Here is a 23,601-nt window from a genome sequence, read left to right on the forward strand (position 1 = left end):
AGGAGGGACACATTTAGATAGGGGAAGCCTAGGGCAGCACAAAACCAAAACCAAAATATACCACTGATGCTGATGACATATATTGCCTTGAAGTCTTTCTGGTTTCCAGTCGGTGCTCGCTACAGCATCCACTCACTCTTCAGCCATATTCAAGAGCGTGCACGTTAGGAATATTGCTCTAGACCTGTAATGAAGTAGGGTTAGCAGGGAAACCAGAATGTTCAGAGGAAGATATGTTATCTGTCACACCCAGATGAGTTAGATAGCAATGGCTGCTGGAGCTCTTCACTTCTTTTAGGCCTCCTTCACAGTTGTGGACACTCGAGATAAATCATTGCAGTTTGCATGTATCTGTACACCCAGTGGTTTCTTGTGGTTAGGGATAGATTTCCAACATTGGGCGCATCTGTCTGCATCCACAGTAACCTTCCACTATCCTTATTTGGCAGTGAAGGGCTGACAGGAACGTGGACCTTCAGCAGTGACATCAGATTAGGCAACCAGAGCGCAGCAGAAGTCTACCAAAGGGATGAAGTGTTGGAAGCAGTAGGAGATGATGAATATCCTTTCTTCTCTGGCACAGACTTGATGGCTTTATAGGTAGGTTTGCAGGGATTTTTTATTTCATTCAGCATACAAAAAACAAAAGAATACTAACTTCTAGCCTTTCCTAAACTTTTTTTTATTTCATACAGGTCCTCCCTTTACACTTTAAACACTCTGACATCAAATATATCTATAAGATGTTCAGAGAATTCACCTGGGGCAGCAGGAGAGCAACAATAGGTCTACGTATCTTACAATAATCCCCCAGCAATGGAGTTGTCAGGGTTCCAGGGTATGACCAGAGGTATGTGACTGACGCAGGGAAACGCAGGCTTCAGATAAGTTATAAACAATATAATTTTATTAAAGACTAACAATACAAACATAAACGCAGTGCAATACTAAAACATAACACAGTGCAAACGAACCAAACCAAACCACCCACAGATAATACATACAATGCAAGCGTCGTCAGGAAGGCCGGGTCAATAACAATCGGGCAGGTAGGTACAGGGGGGTCAGGCAGAGAATGGTCGGGGTCACTAGCCAGGGATGAAACAGGAGAAGTCAGCAGAGGTCCAGATAAGGCAGGGTCAGCAACGAATCAGTCAGCCAGGGACAGGAATGCAGGAACAAGATACAGGGCCCAGGAAAAACACACACACCAAGGCAAAGACTGCAGGTCTGGCCATCACTTAAATACACCTGCATAAGCAGTTTCAGGTGTTTGTCTGGCTGCAGGGTTGAGTCTCTGATTGCTGGGAGCACCCGCTGGCCAGCAATGGTACTGCAGCCCACAAGGCAGGTGAGTCCCACCATTACTGGCAAGTCCATTCCTAACAGTACCCCCCCCTCAAGGAGCGGCCTCAGGACGCTCCAAACAGTCCTAGCTGGGCAAAATGTTCCACCGCCCGGGTCTGGTAACTGGCGGGATATCAAAGACTGGCACATCGGGCAGGACTCCGGGCAGCGGAACATCGGGCAGCGGCACATCGGGCAGGACTCCGGGCAGCGGCACATCGGGCAGGACTCCGGACAGCGGCACATCAGGCAGGACTCCGGGCAGCGGCACATCGAGCTGGACTCCGGGCAGCGGCACATCGAGCTGGACTCCGAGCAGAGGCACATCGGGCTGGACTCCGAGCAGAGGCACATCGGGCTGGACTCCGGGCAGAGGCACATCGGGCTGGACTCCGGGCAGAGGCACATCGGGCTGGACTCCGGGCAGAGGCACATCGGGCTGGACTCCGGGCCGAGGCACATCGGGCTGGACTCCGGGCAGAGGCACATCGGGCTGGACTCCGGGCAGATTCACCGGTTTGGATACTGGCAGGATGGTATTGGTTGGAAAGAATTTTCGCTTTTTTCTGGTTTTAACTACTGGAGCACTGCAAGTAAATGCAGGTCTGCAAACGAATGGAGCAGCTGGAGACAGAGAAGAGCTGGAGGATGGAACAGGGGAGGGAACAGTTGCTACAGAGGGCTTTTTTACAGGGTTAAAGGCAGGATAGGTGCAGCGAGTGGGAACAGGGTACTGACATGCGGTAGATAGCAGGGCAGGAGGAGCTGTTGGGAATGCAGGAATAGAGCTTTGAGGAAATAGATTAGAAGCAGGACTGGGTTTTTGTAAGCTGACTGAGGCTGGGTGTAACAAATCTGTCCATGTCTGCAGTATGGCTTGAACAAAGCTGAGCTTACACAAAGCCTGTCTGACCAAAGATTGCACTGCGTTTATACAATCCCTTAATACCTGTGGTGAACATGCAGCATAATGCTCCAAGAAGCAATCCACATCATCCTCTAATAACCATACCAGGGACTCTACCTGGTCTGCACTAAATGGCGGCAAAAAGTCATTCCTGCTTTCAGGGGCACCAGATGAAGCCAACTCTACACAAACCTGAATCAAAGGTTGCACCTCAGAGAACTCTGTGCCCTGATCTACTAGAACATGAGTGATCTGTATACATTCTAGCAGTTGATCCCGGGTATACTCCCTCAGAGTCTGATAAGCATATTCTCTGTCATCAAAAACCAGCAGCGACAAATACACAACCTCATCAAGATCCATCCTTCCTAGCAACAAGCCAAGATGGCTTCCCTGTGCAGCCACTTCTGGTCAGGATTGTCCTTGGTGTAATGTCAGGGTTCCAGGGTATGACCAGAGGTATGTGACTGACGCAGGGAAACGCAGGCTTCAGATAAGTTATAAACAATATAATTTTATTAAAGACTAACAATACAAACATAAACGCAGTGCAATACTAAAACATAACACAGTGCAAACGAACCAAACCAAACCACCCACAGATAATACATACAATGCAAGCGTCGTCAGGAAGGCTGGGTCAATAACAATCGGGCAGGTAGGTACAGGGGGGTCAGGCAGAGAACGGTCGGGGTCACTAGCCAGGGATGAAACAGGAGAAGTCAGCAGAGGTCCAGATCAGGCAGGGTCAGCAACGAATCAGTCAGCCAGGGACAGGAACAGGAATGCAGGAACAAGATACAGGGCCCAGGAAAAACACACACACCAAGGCAAAGACTGCAGGTCTGGCCATCACTTAAATACACCTGCATAAGCAGTTTCAGGCGTTTGGCTGGCTGCAGGGTTGAGTCTCTGATTGCTGGGAGCACCCGCTGGCCAGCAATGGTACTGCAGCCCACAAGGCAGGTGAGTCCCACCATTACTGGCAAGTCCATTCCTAACAGGAGTATTCCATTTTCCAGATCTAGATCTGTGTAACTTAGCATCGCTAATTACATACATAGCGGAGTGGATTCATGGCACCTCGATGTACACGGACACTGGACGTGACCAAAACATGACCCTAGGAAACAACCTATTATATGTTCTTCATATAAAATAATGAGCTTCTTCCTGCCAAGTGTGACGATCACGCGTCAGACCCCTGACCTTCTCACCAAATTCGTGACCGAAGGAGTAGCCAATCTGAAACCGCGATGTCACGTGTGTAACAATGCCACGCCCAGCTGCACCCTGCACAACAATTTTCCAGCTAATGGACCACAAATCGATGTACTGGCAGCCTGAATGTGATCGTTACTGGGTCAGGTTAATTACGCAATTAACCCTTAACACTGCCACCACCTCCTTTTTGTACAGAGAAAGAGGAAACTCGGCAATATCAACAATAACACTATGATGGTTGAGATAATCGTCTGCATAGCACTGTCACCGCAGACAGGTTATACAGAGGGTTAAACAAGCACAGTAGCTCTCTTTTAGAGGCAGGAATTCGTAAGTTGCATTACCGAGCTATAGAAACAGTTCAACACTTTCAGAAAGAATGATTTATTACTAAAAAGTCAAAAGGGTGCAATAAAAATATTTACAGAGAAAAGATGTAACCAATATATGTATAAATATACAGAGAACAACAGCACAGCAAAAGAGGTAATAGAAAGGAGGTTAAAGTGTTAAAGTACTTGCCAATCAGCCTTGGGTTAAGCAGATCAAGTTTCAGAGCGAAAGGGCACGGTCTCCCAAGGTCGTTCTGATGTTAAAATGGAGAATTCTTCAACTTTTAGGCCTGACAGCCTATTTTGTAGTCCCCCAGCAGGGGGTGTCTCTGAAGCCAAGGACCAATGCCTCATTTGGGGAGAGATTGTCTGGGCGGAGACCCAAACTAGAACCAAAATCTCTCGTAGCTCATATTTTGGCTCATAACTTTTTCTAGGCACAAGTACCATCCCACCCGCGGGTAGATTAATATGCAGACGCATCTGAGGAACGGTTAGATATCTGATATGAAATACATACTTGAGTGGTTCAAGAGATGTCATTTTCTGCTTTCCTATGTACTCCAGCCAAGGAGAATGACATATCAAACTGTTTGTCTTCTCGTGGCCAATCTGAAGATATGCCTGTTTTTTATGTAAGTCTCTCATATTCCAAGATATGAGACATAGGGGAAAAATGGATTTTAAAAGTGTTATCTAGTTTCTTACTCGTCTGGAATGTCTTTGAACTCAGGGGAAGGCTTGGGTTATCTTTGTACGAGGTGCCAGATTACTCAGCTTCCCAGCCATCCCAACACCTAGCTCAAAGATGGTGTATAGCTCGGAGCTCCCTGCTGTGCCCTGGCCGGCCTGTGACACTTCCAACACACACACACACCAACCAAATGTCACTGTGACTCTCAGAGAGGGAGGGGAAGAATGAGGGAGATATGTTTGTACAAGATGGATGATCTTTTGCCAAGATGGAGGTTGGAGCCAAAATGGTTGAACCGCGTCCATCTCTGTGCATATGATTGCTACACCGAGGTGTCAGCGAATGCACTTTTATTCTCCATGTGGTTGGCATGGCACAAAATATGCACACGCTGCATCAATAGCATCAATGTATTCTAAAATCAGAAGGACTGATAATATAATTTGTCGCCAGGGTCACCTCAACTGAATGGTTTGCTGTTTCCCTGGTGCCAGTGTTCCGCCTGTGGTGGACTGAGTTGATAAATTACTGGGAGGGGCTGGGCATGACCCAGCTGTCTTGATTCATGTTGGAACCAACAACAGAATACATGGAAGGTGGAGGCTCCTTAAGAATCAATTTAAAGAACTAGGCTGCAAGTTGAAGGGAAGGATCTCCAAGGTGATATTCTCTGAAATATTACCTGTGCCATGCACAACTCAGGAAAGACAGGGGGAGATTAGAGAACTCAATGCATGGCTGATGACTTGGTGTAAGAGGGAAATATTTGGGTTTCTAGAGCACTGGGCTGACTTTTCATTGGAGTGCAACCTATATGCTGGAGATGGTTTGCACCTAAATGGAAGGGGATCTGCTGTGCTAGGGGATAGGTTTATGGGAAAGCTGGAGGAATATTTAAACTAGGATCGAGGGGGGAGGGAGAATTAGATTTTAATAGGGTAGAAAGATCAGATGGGTCAGTCCTTATTGGTGGGTGGAATGGGGAAAGATGGGGGGAAGGCTATGGCAAATAAGAAGGTTCCCATGTTACAAGCAACCACTGGAATTGGTACCATTTGTATGAAAATAAAAAATATGCAAAATACGTGTGAACAAGGTGTCAATGCATTAAAGTGTTTGTTCACCAATGCCAGAAGTCTGCCAAGCAAAATAGGTGAGTTGGAAGCTTTGGTGCATGAAGAGAACTATGATTTAATTGGTATTGCTGAATCTTGGCTTCATTCTTCACATGACTGGGCCATTAATATTCCTGGCTATGGTCTCTTTCGGAGAGACAGAGTAAATAGGAAAGGTGATGTTGCCTGTCTCTATGCGAGCAGTGATCTCAGAGCGAGTGTGAAAGAGGACCTAGTTGATGGAGAGTGTGATGAGGCTGAAGCATTATGGTCGGAACTGCACATGGGGGTGCATAGTACAAAGGTAATCATTGGAGTTTGTTATAGGCCTCCCAGTGTTAATGAGGAGGTGGAGACTCAGCTCCTTGCACAGATCGCAAGGGCTGGGACAGTGATAATAATGGGGGATTTTAACTACCCAGAAATTGACTGGAGTAATGGTACTGCAGAAACAGTTAAACCTACTACAGGACAATTTTATGGTACAGTTCATAGAGTGCTCTACTAGGAATGATGCTCTGCTGGACCTGATAATCTCAAACCATGCAGAGCTTATTACAAATGTCCATATAAAAGAACATCTGGGTAGCAATGACCATAACATGATTTCATTTATTGTTAGCTGTAAACAGAGAGCACATACGGGAAAAATAAAAACGCTCAATTTTAAGAGCTAATTTTCCAAGTCTGAGAGCTGTTTTTCAAGACTTAGACTGGGAGGGAATATTGGCATTGATGAACACAACACAGAAATGGGAGTTCTTCAAAAAGACTGTATGTGAGCACACTGCAAAATATATTTCCATGGGCAACAAGTTTAAAAGGATAAAAATCAAACCTATGTGGCTTATGGCCAAAGTTAAGAAAGCTATAGATAATAATAAAATAGCTTTTATCAAATATAAAAATGAAGGAATGCTATCATTGTTTAAACATTACAAAGAATATAATAGAATATGCAAAATGAAATAAAAGCAGCAAAAATTGAAAAAAAATGACAGATTGCAAAAGATAGCAGGACCAACCCCAAAAAATTCTTCAGATATATTAATAGTAAAAAGGTTCAGTCCAAGCATGTAGGCCCTTTACAAAATATTCTAGAGTGGGTGACTGGGAACAAAGAAAAGCCAAATTTATTAAATACCTACTTCAGCTCTGTGTATACAAAAGAGCATGGGGGAGCTCTTGTCCATAATGGGCATGGTATTGACACAGCTCCAGATGATCCATATTGGCTCACAATTGATATGATCGAAAAATATTTAGACAGAATAAATGGTGAATAAAGCACCTGGACCGGATGGCATACACCCACGGGTCCATAAAGAATTGAGCTCTGTCATTTCAAAGCCATTGTTTCTAATTTTTAGGGACACTTTAATGACTGGCATAGTACCACTGGATTGGCGTAAGGCCAATGTGGTGCCAATATTTAAAAAGGGGTCAAAATCTTTACCAAGTAATTATAGAGCTGGTCTTGCTGGGAAAAAAATATTTTAAGCAACAGACAGCATGGATTCATGAAAGACAGGAGTTGTCAAACAAAACTGATATATTTTTATGAGGAAGTGAGCAAAACCTTGGACAGTGGGGTGGCGGTGGACGGGGAATACTTAGATTTTGCAAAAGCATTTGACACAGTTCCCCACACATGGCTAATGTGTAAGGTAAAGTCTACGGGCTTGGAAAAATCTGTATGTAAATGGATAGAAAACTGGCTAAAAGATCGCATTCAAAGAGTAGTGGTTTATGATTCATGATAGAAAAAAGATTGCGCCGCGCTCCTATATATTTATATATACAGCTTAAGCTTCTAAAGTGTATCAAATAACAATATTACCAAATATGAACTGTGACTATACCGCTAAATGCATATGAAATAATACATATAGATAGCATGCATGGTAAATAATCCTAAAGCAATAGTGCCTTAATGGGTGCCACGGTATAAACCTATGTTGCACCTATATATAACTGTGTATACTCTATATTAATAGTGCAAAAGCATATGTGCACGTGCTAAACAGATATATATACAGTCTTTGAAATAAATGTGCAGGTGGATATTCTGTTCCTTTTCTCCGAGTGCTAGATGGTCTCCTTATATGCTCACCTCTATATTTGCCTGAATGAATCCAGGCAAATACGCTTTTTATCCTTCCAGGATAGATGAAATGGGATGATGCCTTTGCTCTAGCCGTCCTATGAGGTGGACATGCATATGGATGGATCCTCCTGTTGAAAAAGTCCGGATGTGACGAAACGCGTTCGGGGCACGTGACCTGGTGACGTAGTGACGCTCTTCCGGAAGTGCCGTGGTGGCCATCTTAGATCCTAAAACACGCGGTTGTGTTTGTCCTGGAATCCTCTACATGCGGTTGTGTTTGTCTTGGAATCTTCCACCAATGATTTGTCTCTCCTCCAGAGTGGTATGGTGATGATACCTAGGTGCCACTGAGGAGGGGCGCTATTGTGGAACCATTTTCACTGTATGGAATCTGATCTCATCGTATTGTAATGTAAGTTGCTACAATAAAGTGTAATTATTATCTATTATATACACTGATCCCTGGTTTGTTTATGAGGTCTGTGGGAAGTGGCTGGAAAGGTTGATGAAAAAAGGCTGGAAATAATCTCATCTATATGATGGATCCTATGATACTATCTTTAGGGTAATTATGCACTCCTGATATTTGTGTGCAGTGGATTGATAATTAAGGCATACAAGTTTTTTGTTATTTCACGGTTGCTGTGGCACTTTAGTTTGCTTGCATGTAACACGTGTGGCACTTTATGATAATATTTGGGATAACACACTATGTTCAGTATTTTTTCTTTGAGGTATATGAAGATTTTTTTTTTTGAACTATACCACTAATATTGTTTGGAGACACGAAGAATTGTGAAATCACCGGCAAAGATTATCTTTTTGGGACTTTATTTGGGACTTTAAACACTATATTTAGGTTTATTGAAATCAAGTCTGCTTAATTTTGATTTATTTATGTATGTTCTTCAGGGGAAGGATTGCTAAAGTGACTAGGTGGGGTGTTTTAAGTAAGAAAGGATAGTGCTGTTATTTGTAATATTGTTTATATACTAACCTGTTCCTTTCCTAAAAGTGAAATCCTACATTGTCTCTACTATTACATTTTTTCAAAAGGACTGGACACATTCATTGAATACACTTTTAGGCTATCCAAACCCTAGTAAAAAAACCTCATACAATTTTTCCCGGCAGCCGCTAGACTATACCGCCAATACAGCTGGTCTTACATATGGACCAAGACTTTCCCCCAACTTCAAGTTGACACACTTTTAAAATCATTATGTTTTTCTTGGGGAATAATCAAAGCTACAATGTACCGCGAGAGGATGCTTTGTTTTTTCCATCATTCTTATATATCTCCACATCGCTCATATCTTATGGGCCTAAACTCCTCCTTCTGCTGCCTGAAATGTGAACAATTGGATGCAATTTTGTTTCATGCCTCATGGGCATATCCTAAGATTAAATGATTTTGGAACACAGTTGTGCATTATGCTACCACACACTAAGGCTAGGTTCACATATGTGCGGGTGGTCCCGCTGCGGATCTGCACAAAAATCCGTGCAGCCGCACCACCCACACAGAGGAATGCAGACTCGTGGGCGGGTGCCATTAGTTCTAATGGCATGCCGCCAGCACTGGAAAAAGCAATCATACTGGGAACCGAGGTTCCCGTGTGGGCTGCGTTTTCAGAAGAAGTGCAGGGACTTCTTCCTTGCGTGTCAGGAGGCACGGGAGTCCATTCAAATAAATGGGCTCTTGTGCCCATGCAAAACGCGGCCCGCACGGCCGCATATATGTGAACCAGGGATTAGTAAACTACTTACTTCTAACCCCTGAATGGGCACTCTTTGGCCTAATCAACATACCAGGTGTTAAAATCTCAAGAGGATGTAAACAACTGCTAATTGTCATATCCCTTTGTAGCATGACAAAACATTTTTACATAAGTGAATCTACCCAGACCCCCCCCCACCATTTCTTTGTTTATAGACAAACTCTCTTATGTTTTCCACACGGAATGGGTGGAGGCCTCCTTGCATAAAGAGTCACGGGTCCAAAAATCCTTTGATATCTGGGAATCTCTCATTCAAACCATGCCTACAGATTCAAAACAATCAAAAGTACATTGTTTTCAATACACACAATGGTTTCAAACCAGGCTGTTACCAATGACCCTCCAATTGATATTGTAGCCTCCAATTAAAATTAAAATATATTTTACACTTTAATAGCTAAACCCTCTCCTCTTTCCATCATCTGCTAGTTGTTAGACCAACCGCCATCCGTCTTTTTGTTTCTTAATGTCCATTATTTGACCTAGCACTGATACCTGGTTCCCAAACTATCAAGAAATGGGGAAAACCTCCTGCGCTCAATCCTACTAAACTAAAAATAAGCTGCTACACCTGCACCTTATTACCTAAAGTGAAAAACCAAAATATGACAATCAATAAGTGTAGCGCTCTGAAAACTAACTAAATCTCAACATAAACAAAATGTGACAAAATGGTGGAACAGACAGTGAATCTTAATGAGAATGAATGCTAAAACAGTGCAACATCACACAATATTGTGCATATGGTGGAAATGACTAATATTAAGCCCCCTAATACAGGGGATATACCCTATAAAACAAGGGCTCAGTGTCAACACACTCTATTCATACTATAAATAAACCGCTGAAATCAGAAAAAATATATATATACAGCAAGTGAATATAAATGAACACATCACTCAAAGTAATATCTCATAAACAAAACGTGCTACCAGTGTCCACAGCAATAAATGCAATCATGCAGGTGAATCTTGTGCGTTTGTAGGCTCTGGTGATGACTCCACACACAGCTAGATTGGCTCCTCACCTCCTTGCTGCGACCCTAAAAGGGCCTAAATGCCTTATGGATCACTCCTGGATCCCCCTTGGGTTAAAGCGTATCCTCTAGGAATATCCTAAATGGCTCTTATCCAGAAAAATCAGCTCCCACATGGTCCACAAAGAGAAAAGCCTCCATAGTGTGTTATCATTTATTAACACAAGTAATTCAAATAATATACACAGGACACTCACATGATACATCTTCTTGTATATAGTATTTTGAACCTCATGTATGGGTGTACTTGCATGGGTTCTTTAGGGAGTCCAAAGATGGCATTCGCGCCGGAAATGACGTCACCTACGTGTTGCATCACCGCTCACGTGACTTCCTCGGTGAGCTACACTTACTGATTGTCATATTTTGGTTCTCAAACTATACTAACAAACTGTATGCTTTCAATTTGTATTGTTCTACTGGCCAAATGTTGTGACTATTTGTTAACTGCATTCTCACATCAAAAAATATTAAACAGTGGCTGCATCTAATTGTATGCAGGTGCTGTTTAGCTGTCAATTTTCTGTTTGGCTATTTTAACAAAGGTTGATAGTTCACTCAACTTTTGTGGAGTCAGGTGGTGCTGACAGGGACACCTGCAGCTCAACCATTGAGTTGTGTATTGCAGCCTTTGAAAGTGGAGCTTGTTTGAGCAATTAAGAATTCCTTTCACTTTTGTTGTCTGGAGGGCATTGTTTTTGTAGCCTATGTATTTGTCTGTCAGTCATGTGCTTAAGGGTGACAATTAGCACTTCAAGATGTGGGAGGTGTTCATTAATGCACAACGAGATCTTTATATGACCTCTATGCTCTGGCCATCACCCATAGCAGAATTGACAAGGTAAGGCAACCGCTTCACCTAAGGGAGTTATTGCATCACTGGCCTGAAAGGTTGCTCTTCAAGCCAACAAGAGATTAACTTCCTAGGAAAAAGTAAATGATCTTTTTTAGATCCTAGGACAATATTCCAAATGCGTACATTCCTATAAATTTACGTGGCTGTAAATGTGGGTACTGACGCGACCACTGGCTGAAAATTGAAAACATTAAAATCGAGATGTAAGTCACCAGCACGCCAAAGATCTCCAGAAAAGATCCAAAGCTTTATTCAGTGGTGACATCATAATTATAAAAGCAATGTTTTCGAGCCTTGCATGATCCCTTCATCAGGCATGTGACATGTCTGATGAAGGAGTCCTGATAGGATCCGAAACGTCACCTTTGTAACTATGATGTGATCGCTGAATAAAGCTTTGGACTTGTTCTGGAGATCCTTGCTGTTCTGGTGACATGCATCTCACTTCCTTGAGATCCTGTCACAGGTGAGTTTATCTGATATGACTCCAATCACAATAGCATGGACAAGAGATACCTTATATCAGGTGACTTTATATAAACAGAAAGTGATTTGTAAATGGTTTTGAGGAAATTAGATATTTAACATAGCACAAATAAAATGTTAACAGGCTGTATGTTCTAGAAACCAATGAAGTTGTTGGCAATGTCCTGTCAATGTCATTAGGTGCTCCCCTGATTGAGGCTACAAGCAGCTGTGTCAATGCGTTTTGCACAGGCATGTTCCTTAGTTGTCACCATCAGGAAACCCACCCTAACAAATGATGTGTAGCAATTGCTGGAGTGTGTGCATGTAGACTAGAAGTGCCAGCAATAAGACTGCAGGAGGTCAGCAGTGCTGGTATGCAACATGTGTTTAATGCTAATGGAACTCTGTGCTTTAGCAACCTATGTGACAGATTTTTTAGATTACTTTTTTTTTTGTCAGCCAGTAGGCTGATCAAAAAAATAAAGATTGCCCCATCCACACAAGCAAAGTTGTAAGCAGGTTGAAACGCTAGTTAGCAGCTGCTTCCCGGCTGGGAGGGAAAGGGGTTAACTGTATTCAACAAATCTCTGTTTTTGGTAGGCTTTTGCTGGGCTCTACGCCCCTCCTTGGCATTTAAAATCAGGAAGGAGCTCTGCCCAGATGGGACTAGCCATGGGAGCAAGGGAAGGCTGACCGCTATCATGTAACCCAATCCTCCAGAACACCACCAGCCAGGAGGGGCTCTGCTCATCTCTGCTGAGGAGCCTGCCGAAGCCTGAGGAAGGGGCAAGTCCCCAAAACGCGTTAGCGTGTTGGAGGTCCAGTGTCCCTGTGGGAATTACCTCAACCGGCAGACCGGACATTGCTGTTCTTTATGATGAGCCTTTTTTCCATTGTCTCTTGTGAGTATATCACTATCTGCTACTTTTATCAATAAATGTCATTAGGTAATGCACTAGGTCAGTGCGCCCTCTGTTTGTTTTCTTTACATTGAGCCTGCCGACATGCCTGGGACTGCAACATACCTGTGTCCTAGAGCCTTCCACATGCAAGGGAATTGCTGAGACTTGCAGTCCTCCCAGAAGATGTCAGCCATGGACTCTTTTCTAAGTGGGAGCAGTTCCTGACCTACCTCCCAAGCAGTTGTTGCCCCAGCAGCCAGGACTGAACCCGTGTGGCGAAGACCCTAGGGACCTAGTCGTATGGTATGGAAGAGTTAATTATGTGCGTGCATGGGACCATTGTGGAACCCACCCTGTCACTGGGAGATGGATGCTGGAATCTAGCTGGACTGGTAAAAAGGGACACTGCAATGTGTTGTCTCCTTCCAAATGTTGCTTCCTGGGCAGGTGTACTGTATGTGTCATGGCTCCGGGAGGCACCTGTACACATCAAAGAGATCAAAAGGCCCCGCCCACAAGGTAGGTAGAGGAATCCCCAACCTCTCTGCCATTGTATTCTAACAGAGGGACTCCTCTGCTTTTAGAATACACTGATAAGCAGCTGCTGATTGACAAAAGTTTTCCAACATTCCCATTCAACAGAAGTCAATTGTTAGATTGATGGCCATGCATGGATCGAAGGTTAGCTGGTCCCTGCTGAACTGATCAAATTTCGATCCTTCTATGGCTAGCTTTAGGGTGTACACCTACTTTACATGGTTCTCATAACACACTCTGGGGTTTGGGGCTCCTAGACGTCTCAGCAAGGAAGCTCAGTACACTTTAGGTATCAAAGGAGCTTGCTATTCAATCCTGCGGACGCTTCAAGAAAGTCACAGGCATGTTTTAATTTTTCATGGAATAAGGGATGTGGATCATGTTTAAAGTAGATTTACTGTATAGGCAAAACTTTTTTTTTCTTCATTTTGTATAGAGCAAGGGAGAGCTATAACTCCTGTCAGATTTTGTTTCGCCATCTGTGTCCCATTGCTGGTATTTCTCTTCACTTCCTGTCCTATAACCAAACAGGAAGTGAGAGGAAATCCCTGCAAATGAACTGCTTTCCTGCTACCCCATAGCAAAAATATTGCTACTGGGCAGCAGGGCTGCGCAAAATCACGTGTATATATACGTGATTCTGCATTTCTGGATAGGGGGCACAGGCGCGCCCTACCCACGTCGGCATTGGCGGCTTCAGCTGTTGATCTCGGGTCCCGACCAGTGATTCCCTGCCGGCACCCGGCGATTGCTGAGTATCACTAACAGGGGAGAGGTCTGTATGTAAACAATACAAATCTCTCCCCTGCCAGCTCCTGCAGACTGCTTTGTATTGGTCTGCATAGCAGAGCAATACAAAGCAATGCACTTACACAGTAAAACACACACAGCACACTGTTAACCCTTTGATCGCCCCAGGTGTTAACTCCTTCCTGCCCAGTGCCATTAGTACAGTGTCAGTGCTTTTTTATTAGCACGTTCAAAATAATAGCAGCGTGGAGTTCTATTAGTGAGGTCATTCATTCTTTGAAAAACAGGTGGAAATTATTGCCCTTATTTAAGGAAGGAAAATGGGTTGTTCCAGACATTGCTCAGAACAGCATACCTTGATTAAAAAGTTGATTGGAGAGGGGAAAACATATAAAGAAGTGCAGAAAATGATAGGCTGCTCAGCTAAAATGATCGCAAATGTTTTAAAATGGCAACCAAAACCTGAAAGACGTAGAAGAAAGTGAAAAACTACCATTCGAATGGATAGAAGAATAGCCAAAATGGCAAGGACTCAGCCAACAATCAGCTCCAGGAAAATCAAAGAAGGTCTAAAGTTACCTGTGAGTACTGTTACAATTAGAAGACGCCTATGTGAAGCCAAGCTATCTGCAAGAAGCCCCCGCAAAGTCCCACTGTTGAAAAAAAGACGTGCTGAAGAGGTTACAATTTGCCAAAGAGCACATTGACTGGCCTAAAGAGAAATGGCGCAACATTTTGTGGACTGATGAAAGTAAGATTGTTCTTTTTGGGTCTAGTGGCCGGAGACAGTTTGTCAGACGACCCCCAAACACTGAATTCAAGCCACAGTACACTGTGAAGACAGTGAAGCATGGTTGCGAAAGCATCATGATATGGGGATGTTTCTCATACTACGGTGTTGGGCCTATTTATCGCATACCAGGGATCATGGATCAGTTTGAATACATCAGAATACTTGAAGAGGTCATGCTACCTTATGCTGAAGAGGAAATGCCCTTGAAATGGGTGTTCCAACAAGACAATGACCCCAAACACACCAGTAAACGTGCAACATCTTGGTTCCAGACCAACAAGATTGACGTTATGGAGTGGCCAGCCCAATCCCCGGATCTTAATCCAATAGAAAACTTGTGGGGTGACATCAAAAATGCAGTTTCTGAAGCAAAACCAAGAAATAGAGAAGACCTGTGGAATGTAGTCCAATCATCCTGGACTTGAATACCTGTTCACAGTTGCCAGAAGTTGGTTGACTCCATGCAACACAGATGTACAGCAGTTCTCAGAAACAGTGCTTATACAACTAAATATTAAGTGATTCAAAGGAAAGCAAAATCTTCGAACATTTTTCAGTTTATATAGTGAATGTTTGAGTTTGTAAAGAAGAATACAAACACTGCTATTTTTTTGAACAGTCCAATATTCACTTTTCTTCAATTTCTTTTAGAGGAACAACACAAATTTGATATATTTTTCTTCATGTTTTGATTTGGAATAGAATGTGTACTGTTCCCAATGCATTTGTGTGTATGGAAATAAAAGCTATTAGAAAGACTTTGAGCTTTATTCACTTTTTTCAACACACTGCTATTATTTTGAACACAACTGTATGTGTGTGTATGTGCGTGTGTATGTGTATGTATGTGTGTGTATATGTATGTGTGTGTATATGTATGTGTGTGTGTATATATATATATAATATATACTCTTTTATATGTGGGCACTTGTCACGTGTTGGTTGCACATTTATGTGAAAGGATTCTTTATAGTCCTTTAATATTGTCTTTAGTCAGGTTAATTTATCCTGACCGTCTTATTGTTCAGTTTAAGAAGGCAAGACTAGTCCCATTTGTCAGTCATCATTTTACTGCACTTTTTGGGCATCCATTTATGCCAAGTGTTTATCACCTGTGGTTCAGTGATATTTGTTATTTCACCCTGTATGGGGATACAAGTGTGTTTGTGTATTGTGTGTTTTTTTTGTTTCTTTTTTTCACTATTTTATTTCCATTTTTTTCACATTTATTGATCAGTTATCATTTATGGTGTATTTTTTGTATATGATTGCACGGTATTGTTAAGCATTGGTTTTTCATCATCTTACACAGTAGATTAAATAAGGGGATCACTATCAATGCTATTTAAAGTATGTAGTGTATATAAGTATAGTGTGGGAGCGCAGCACCATTTTGTTTGTTGCGCCGCCATTACTAGTATACAAAAAAAATTCCAGTATATATACCGCCATGTGTAGACCCTATAACTTCCACATAAACCAATTAATTTACACATATTAGGATTTTTTTTTTTTAGCAAAGACATGTAGCTGAATACATTTTGGCCTAAATTTATAATGAAATTTGATTTTTAACATTTTTTTTACTGGACATGTCTAATAGCAAAAAGTCAAAAATATTGTTTTTTTCTCAAACTTGTTGGTTTATAGCCCAAAAACTAAAAAATGCAGAGGCGATCAAATACCACCGAAAGAAAGCTCCATTTGTTGGAAAAAAGGACATCAATTTCATTTGCGTGCAGTGTTGCATGACCGTGCAATTGTCAGTTAAAGCCAGCGCTGTATTGCAAAAAATGGCCTGGTCAGGAAGGGGGGTAAATCCTCTGGAGAGCAAGTGGTTAAAGGAGTCCCTTGTGGATCCCGGGTCACCAAAACTAGTGTTCCCATTGGAAGATTTCCCCTCTATTACCTTTCTGGAGACAACCCAAAATTTGGGGTGTCTTTTACTTTCTCTTTCAATGATCATGGTAAACAGGACATACAGAGAGAGTGAATCTCCTTAATGGGGCACAGACAGCAATAAAAACTGACAAGTATTCTAATCCCTCTGCACACTATCCAAAACTAAAAAAAAAGTTTTGCACTTAGTTATACTTTAAAAAGGTGGGTCCAGCCCATATGTGTGCTGTGTGTGCAGAAAGCATCTGTGCATCATCCAGTACTTCTCTTTTTTTTTTCTTTGAAAGGCAGCTTTTTCTGTGTCCTTGCACTATGCCCTTTAGCTTATTTGCTATACTCACTGAAAATTAACTTCTATGAAAAACAATGCAGTCTATGTTCAAATTCCATTACTGCGCACATGCAAAACAGGTGACATTCTCAGTTATATCTTTTTGATCCTTTTAAGGGCCAGTTCAGTGCATTGAATTTTTTTTTCTGCATCAAAAACACGATGACAGTAGGTTACATGGGTTCCAATGGAATAGTTCACACCAGTGCAGTCAGTTCCAGTGCAGAAAAAAACTTAGAACATGCAGCATTTGAATAAGGAAAAATAAAAAAAAATCAAACATGCACTGGAACATGTCCCTATTTAAGATGAAGGAAAAAAAAGGGGAAAAAATGCACTGAAACGTCTAAAGAAACCCCATCGAAAATGCACATGCAGCAATGCATCTAAAACTCATCCGCACTCTGTTTCTGTGTACTGGGACTAAGACTTCCTGTACACGGCTGTTCAGGGGTCGTAGAGAGTGTACACAGGGCTGTGGATAAGGTGGTAGCACCAGTCCTCCTATACGGGGCCCAGGCCAGCAGGGGGGGGCCCAGGCAGATGGGTCATTTGGATGTGGGCAGAGATGGTGATCGGCGTGGCTGGGGGAGCAAGTACTGGAAAAGTTTCCCTGTATAGCTCTCTCTGCAGCAGCTGAAATCTGGCTTCTTCTCTCCCCCCCCCCCCCAGTGGCTCTCAGCTGAAGCAGAGAGAGACAGGGGATCAGTCCCAGTAATTGCCCTCCTACTGCATGCATAACCCTCCCTGTGCTCCATACATTTCCCCTACTGCCTAGGCCCCCCGTGTGCCACCACCCCCACAGTACTGCCACCTTTCCTCCTCTGCTTCCCCCCGAAAACTCTAAACACACAATAGGATCAATCAGGATGGAGAGTGGGGGAAAAGTCTAGTAAATATGTCACATTTACCAGACCCTTCCTTTCCTGAATGAACACAATGAGTGATCAGTACCGATCACTCATTGTGTTCATTCATGACTGTGTGGTGGGGGTTTTTTTTGGGGGGGGGACCCTTTCAGGTTGGCTGTATGGGGCCCCCGTGGTTTCTAACAGCAGCCCTGAGTGTACAACCTACATACTCACTTTCCTGGGACCCACCGCTACCCCTACAGAAGGCCATCCCCTACTCCATTACTCCATATGCCTCCTTTTAGACCTGTCTGCTGTCGACAGAGTCGACTACCCACTGCTCTTCAATAAACTCCACTTCCTTGGAATCCATGACGCTGGAGGTTCTCCTCCCTCCTATCTTATTGCATCTTCAGTGTCACTTGCAACTCTTTCTCCTCTGATAATCTTCCTTTTTCTAATGGAGTACCCCAAGGCTCTGTCCTTGGGCCCTTCCTATTCTCTCTCTATACCTCTTATTCATACCCCTTGAAATTTTCCACATTTTGTCATATTACAAATAAAAATGTAAATGTATTTTATTGGGATTTTATGTGATAGACCAACACAAAATGGCATATAATTGTGAAGTGGAAGGAAAATGATAATGGTTTTCAAACTTTTTTACGAATAAATATCTGAAAAGTGTGGCTTGCATTTGTCAATACTTTTGTAGAACCACCTTTCGCTGCAATTACAGCTGCAGGTCTTTTTGGGTATGTCTCTATCAGCTTTGCACATCTAGAGTGAAATTTTTGCCCATTCTTCTTTGCAAAATAGCTCAAGCTCTCTCAGATTGGATGGAGAGCGTCTGTGAACAGCAATTTTCTAGTCTTGCTACAGATTCCTAATTGGATTTAGGTCTGGACTTTGACTGGACCATTCTAACACATGAATATGCTTTGATGTAAACCATTCCATTGTAGCTCTGGCTATATGTTTAGGGTCGTTGCTGGAAGGTGATCCTCCGCCCCAGTCTCAAGTCTTTTGCAGACTCTTAACAGGTTTTCTTCTAAGATTGCCCTACATTTGGCTCCATCCATCTTCCCATTAACTCTGACCAGCTTCCCTATCCTTGCTGAAGAAAAGAATGCCCACAACATAATGCCGCCACCACCATGTTTCACGGTGGGGATGGTGTGTTCAGGACGATGTGCAGTGTTGGTTTTCCACCACACATAGCATTTTGCTTTTAGGCCAAAAAGTTCAATTTTGGTCTAATCTGACCAGAGTACCTTCTTCCACACGTTTGCTGTGTCCCCCACATGGCTTCTCGCAACCTGCAAAAGGGACTTCTTATGGCTTTCTTTCAACTATGGCTTTCTTCTTGCTACTCTTCAATAAAGGCTAGATTTGTGGCTTGCATGACTAATAGTTGTCCTGTGGACCTGAGCTGTGGTTAGGTTTGCAGTTGTGCCACCATACTCTTTCCATTTTCGGATGTTGGATTGAACAGTGCTCCATGAGATGTTCAAAGCTTGGGATATTTTTTTTATAACCTAACCCTGCTTTAAACTTATCCACAACTTTATCCCTGACCTGTCTGGTGTGTTCTTCAGCCTTCATGATGCTGTTCACTAATGTCCTCTAACAAACCTCTGAGGGATTCACAGAACAGCTGTATTTCTACTGAGATTAAATTACACACAGGTGGACTCTATTTACTAATTTGGTGATTTCTGAAGGCAATTGGTTCCTCTAGATTTTAGTTAGGGGTAGAATATAAAGGGGGCTGAATACAAATGCACACCACACTTTTCAGATATTTATTTTAAAAAAAATGTTGAAAACCCTTTATCATATTCTTTCCACTTCACAATTATGTGCCACTTTCTGTTGGTCTATCACATAAAATCCCAATAAAATAAATTTATGCTTTTGGTTGTAACATGGCAAAATGTGGAAAATGTTGAGGGGTATGAATACATTTTTAAGGCACTGTATATCTAATATGTTATGTTGTTTCTCTGACAGACTGAGTAAATTCCAGCCATTTCTTTTTATCCACTTCGGATAGAGCAGAAAAGAGGTAACTTGGTTTTATTTCTGTCTGTGACCCTATTTATAAAGGTTTTCCCAGTGACAAGAAATGATGGGAACTGTTTTTGCTAGAACATAGACAGCAATAAAAACAATAAAACAATTGAAACCTTCCACCCTCTACCACAAATGTGGGTTTATGTTTCTCTACATCCCAGATGAACAGATTTTGCATCACTTCCTGTCCTGACGACAAAAATCAGCGAAATCCCCCAATAAGGACATAGACCGCAATAACAACATGACCTTATTCATATGGCTATGCCATAGTGTGGGAAGTATTCCTTCGAAGGAAACTATCCTAGTTTCTCATGTTTTCTTCACTTGGTGATGGGAAGCAACCTTAGCCCCACGGCACCCCTTTTTTTGAGCATTTGGCAAAGGGATTTCTAATCGTGTGGTATGTATTTGGATGGATTTGGGCTGACACACCTATAGATATGTTTGTACTCGGTTGCTTATTTATCCAAGTTGAATTGAAAATGATTTGAGGATCTGACCAATACTTATTGTTTAGAACAATTTTCTTCTTTCCCCTATCCCTCTCTGAGGGTTTGGACTTATGACCAATTTGGGGAGTAGGGGTGTAGTTGGGACTCTATTGGGGGGGGAATTCTCATCATCATTTTTTGACCAATGTATTTTGTGATTCCCTAGAATGGCAATTCTGCTGTTTTACAAGTCTACAAGTGGACATAGATCCTTTGTAGTTGCTGGAGGCCCCCTCTTTCCATCCAGATACGATTGACAGGTCCTATACTTTGCATGAGCCATCTGGGAATATGCTGTTATCATCAACTGGTAATTTCTGTTAAACCTTTTTATTTATTTTTGTTGTTTTTTTTTGTAGAATCCTGTATGATTATATATTGATTATATGTCTTTGGTTCTGTTTTTGCTTGCTGTAGGAATTTGTGTTTTGTGTTCCCTGAAGAAGCGGGCTTTGTCCCATGAAACGCATTGGAATTTTGAAACAAAGTACCTACTCATGGTCCTAAGTGGAAACTATATATTTATATGTTCATTAACACCTATGATACTATCTGTTTAGGTGTTCTATACCAACCAATTCACTACATGTTTCCATTGTTAGCCATGTACCATTATGTCTATCTTTGTCCACAGCCTAGCCTTTATGTCTTGAGGCTATAGCTGTTGGTTATATGTAGCTGATGCCCGTGAAATGCCATTGCGTCTAGGACTTCAGTAACATTTACTATGGCCAAGTCTCATCAATTGTATTTTATGATTTTCCATGTATATGTTTGATGATCATGCTCCACCTGTTGGTGGTTCTTTTTAACCTAATAAAAGGTGTTCAGTTTTACAAACTGTCATTACATTTTTGCATAATTTATGCTTATTGATATGGTTTGGTACCTCTAAAGCACCACTAGTTTTTTTTGTTTGGGTCCTATTCAATATAATCCTCATTAGGGGTGTGGTACCAGTAAAACCGTATTTACAAGGGTATGGAGAGCCATTTTTTCTCCATCTCCCACTCCCTATACATTGAGTGCAGAATGAACTGCACTCCTGTGATCCACAGAAGTACAGCCAAACGAGCTTTGGATGTATTTCTCCTTTAATCTTGGTGTTTAAATCTCACATTTTAGAAGCACACATATTCCCTGTGTATTCTGAGTGAGAAAGTAGATAAGACAAAGTTCAATGTATATATTTTGTGTGCATGTCCTTGAGCTAGACCTGTCATACAAATAACTTATGCTTATAAATAGGAAGGTAATTTACATTTAAATACTCATTCCATTCCCAGCATTTGCACAAACAACCAGAGAATACAGGGTTTAACCCGCACTTTGAAATTATGGGTAGATGTGCAAATCCAACCTTCCAGGCTTTTAGCCTGAAGTGAATTGATTTTTTGTATTCTCTTAAAAACATCCAGTGATAAGCATTTCGGCACCAGGTTTTTTTTTATCCCAAATGTAAAAATCTATATTCTAGATTTTAATAGGTGTTGCCAGCTTCATGTGCATGTTCATTCATATCTGTTATTAGCAGTTGCATTCTACATAAATGTAAAACATTACAAATTGCATTCTGATCATTTTAAAATTAAACTTTTTAAAGCCAACTGAACTTTTATATAAAGGTAAACAGATAAATAGAGCATGCTGAAAAAAGCCAGATTTTTAAATGTCTTACTTTTGTATTCCTGTTAAAGTAGTATTAAACCCAAAAGCAAACATTTATTATATTGCAGCTTATCAATTCTTAGATGTGATGGCTGTATTAACTTCCTTTTTAGACTTTCTTTTCATCTGGTGATCTGGCCAGTAAGTCTGTTTTTCAACAGAACAAGCTCTCTTAAAGTTACAGGAATGAGAAAACCATTTAACACTGGCAGTGGTGCTTATAGTGATAAGCATTTATTTATTTATGTAAAATCTTTATCCCAAAAGGAGAAATACTTTTTGTTGTAACTGCTTATAAAGTATTAGCTGGAGTTCAGCTTCAATTTGTTAATGCATTTAAATTTGCTAGTACTTCTAACACTCCCCCCCCCTCCAGACAGGCAACGCTGCTGTCTAAATCTGCCCTGTGTGCTCCTTCATCCAGAGTAGTGTCTCTCTAATACTGGAGATGTATTACTCGCCAGATCACCAGGTGAAAGCAGAGGGGGAAAGGTCAAAAAAGAAAACTAATGCAGCCACCACATCTTAGGGTTGGTAAGCTACTATATATTACATTTTTTATTTTGGGTTTAATACCGCTTTAATCCTCCTCTGGCGCTAGTTGCAACCTCCAGTGCCTGGACAGGAGGTTGCCCTCTACAGCAATGTCAGACCTAGAATTCTCCCATAGGCAGGGAACATGAGCTTAGCTGATCACAGAGCATTAGCTCTGACTAAGTGAGGTGTGTATTGGACCTCTAACGAGAGACTACTGGATCCACACAGAAAGCAGTTGTTGTTCTCTTCATTCTCATGTCTAGTTACAGATCTTGCAGCTAGTGCTGAGGCAGTTTTATGCACATTTTAATTATCTATTCATTTTTGTCTGGAAGTTTAGTAACCCTTAAGGGTTCATGGGTTGAGTGACCACTGTATTTTTATGTCTTAAAATAATACCACATTGAAATCTTACTGCCACAAATTCCTCTCCTGACAACCTTGTGAGTTCATACGCCTACTGTTGCATTCTCCTTAAAATAAATAAAAATGCAACCAAGGAGAGTTGGAACCCCTTATTATAGCCCAGTGGTTGTGTTGTGCCAGGAACTGAAGTACAGGTATCTATCTATAGAGTTCAAAAAGAGAACTTGAAATGTGGTTTAACTCCCACCATCTGCAAAATAAAATGGCAATTTTGCTTGACCATTTACCATTTTCAGAAGAGAGCTTTGACAGTCATTGTAAATGAACAAGGAACAAACTTTCCAGGATCATGACAGATAAGACATGCACCATCTTATTAGCTGCCAGAGGGAAGGGCCTGTCTTTGTTCTGGAAAAACCCATATTAGTGATTGAGTAATTCTATGTTGAGTGTCTTCTATGCTTGAGGACACTCTTAGTGTTTCAAACTATTTTTGAACATCTGAAAAGAAACTAACTTCTCTGGAAAGG

General features: G+C 41.9%; 1 long non-coding RNA gene across 1 annotated transcript in view; it reads left to right on the forward strand.

The window, feature by feature from the left end:
* Positions 1-383: 383 nt before the first annotated feature.
* Positions 384-23,601, forward strand: part of LOC149440838 (uncharacterized) — a 30,501-nt gene continuing 7,283 nt past the window's right edge. Inside the window, exons 1-2 of the long non-coding RNA XR_016307489.1 lie at positions 384-600; positions 696-850. This is a non-coding gene — a long non-coding RNA (uncharacterized LOC149440838). The remainder of the gene's footprint in view (positions 601-695; positions 851-23,601) is intronic.

The sequence above is a fragment of the Staurois parvus genome, unplaced genomic scaffold (genome assembly GCF_062004578.1).
Source record: "Staurois parvus isolate SC_StPar_1 unplaced genomic scaffold, SC_StPar_1.0 ptg001051l, whole genome shotgun sequence".
Taxonomy (NCBI): Eukaryota; Metazoa; Chordata; class Amphibia; order Anura; family Ranidae; genus Staurois; species Staurois parvus.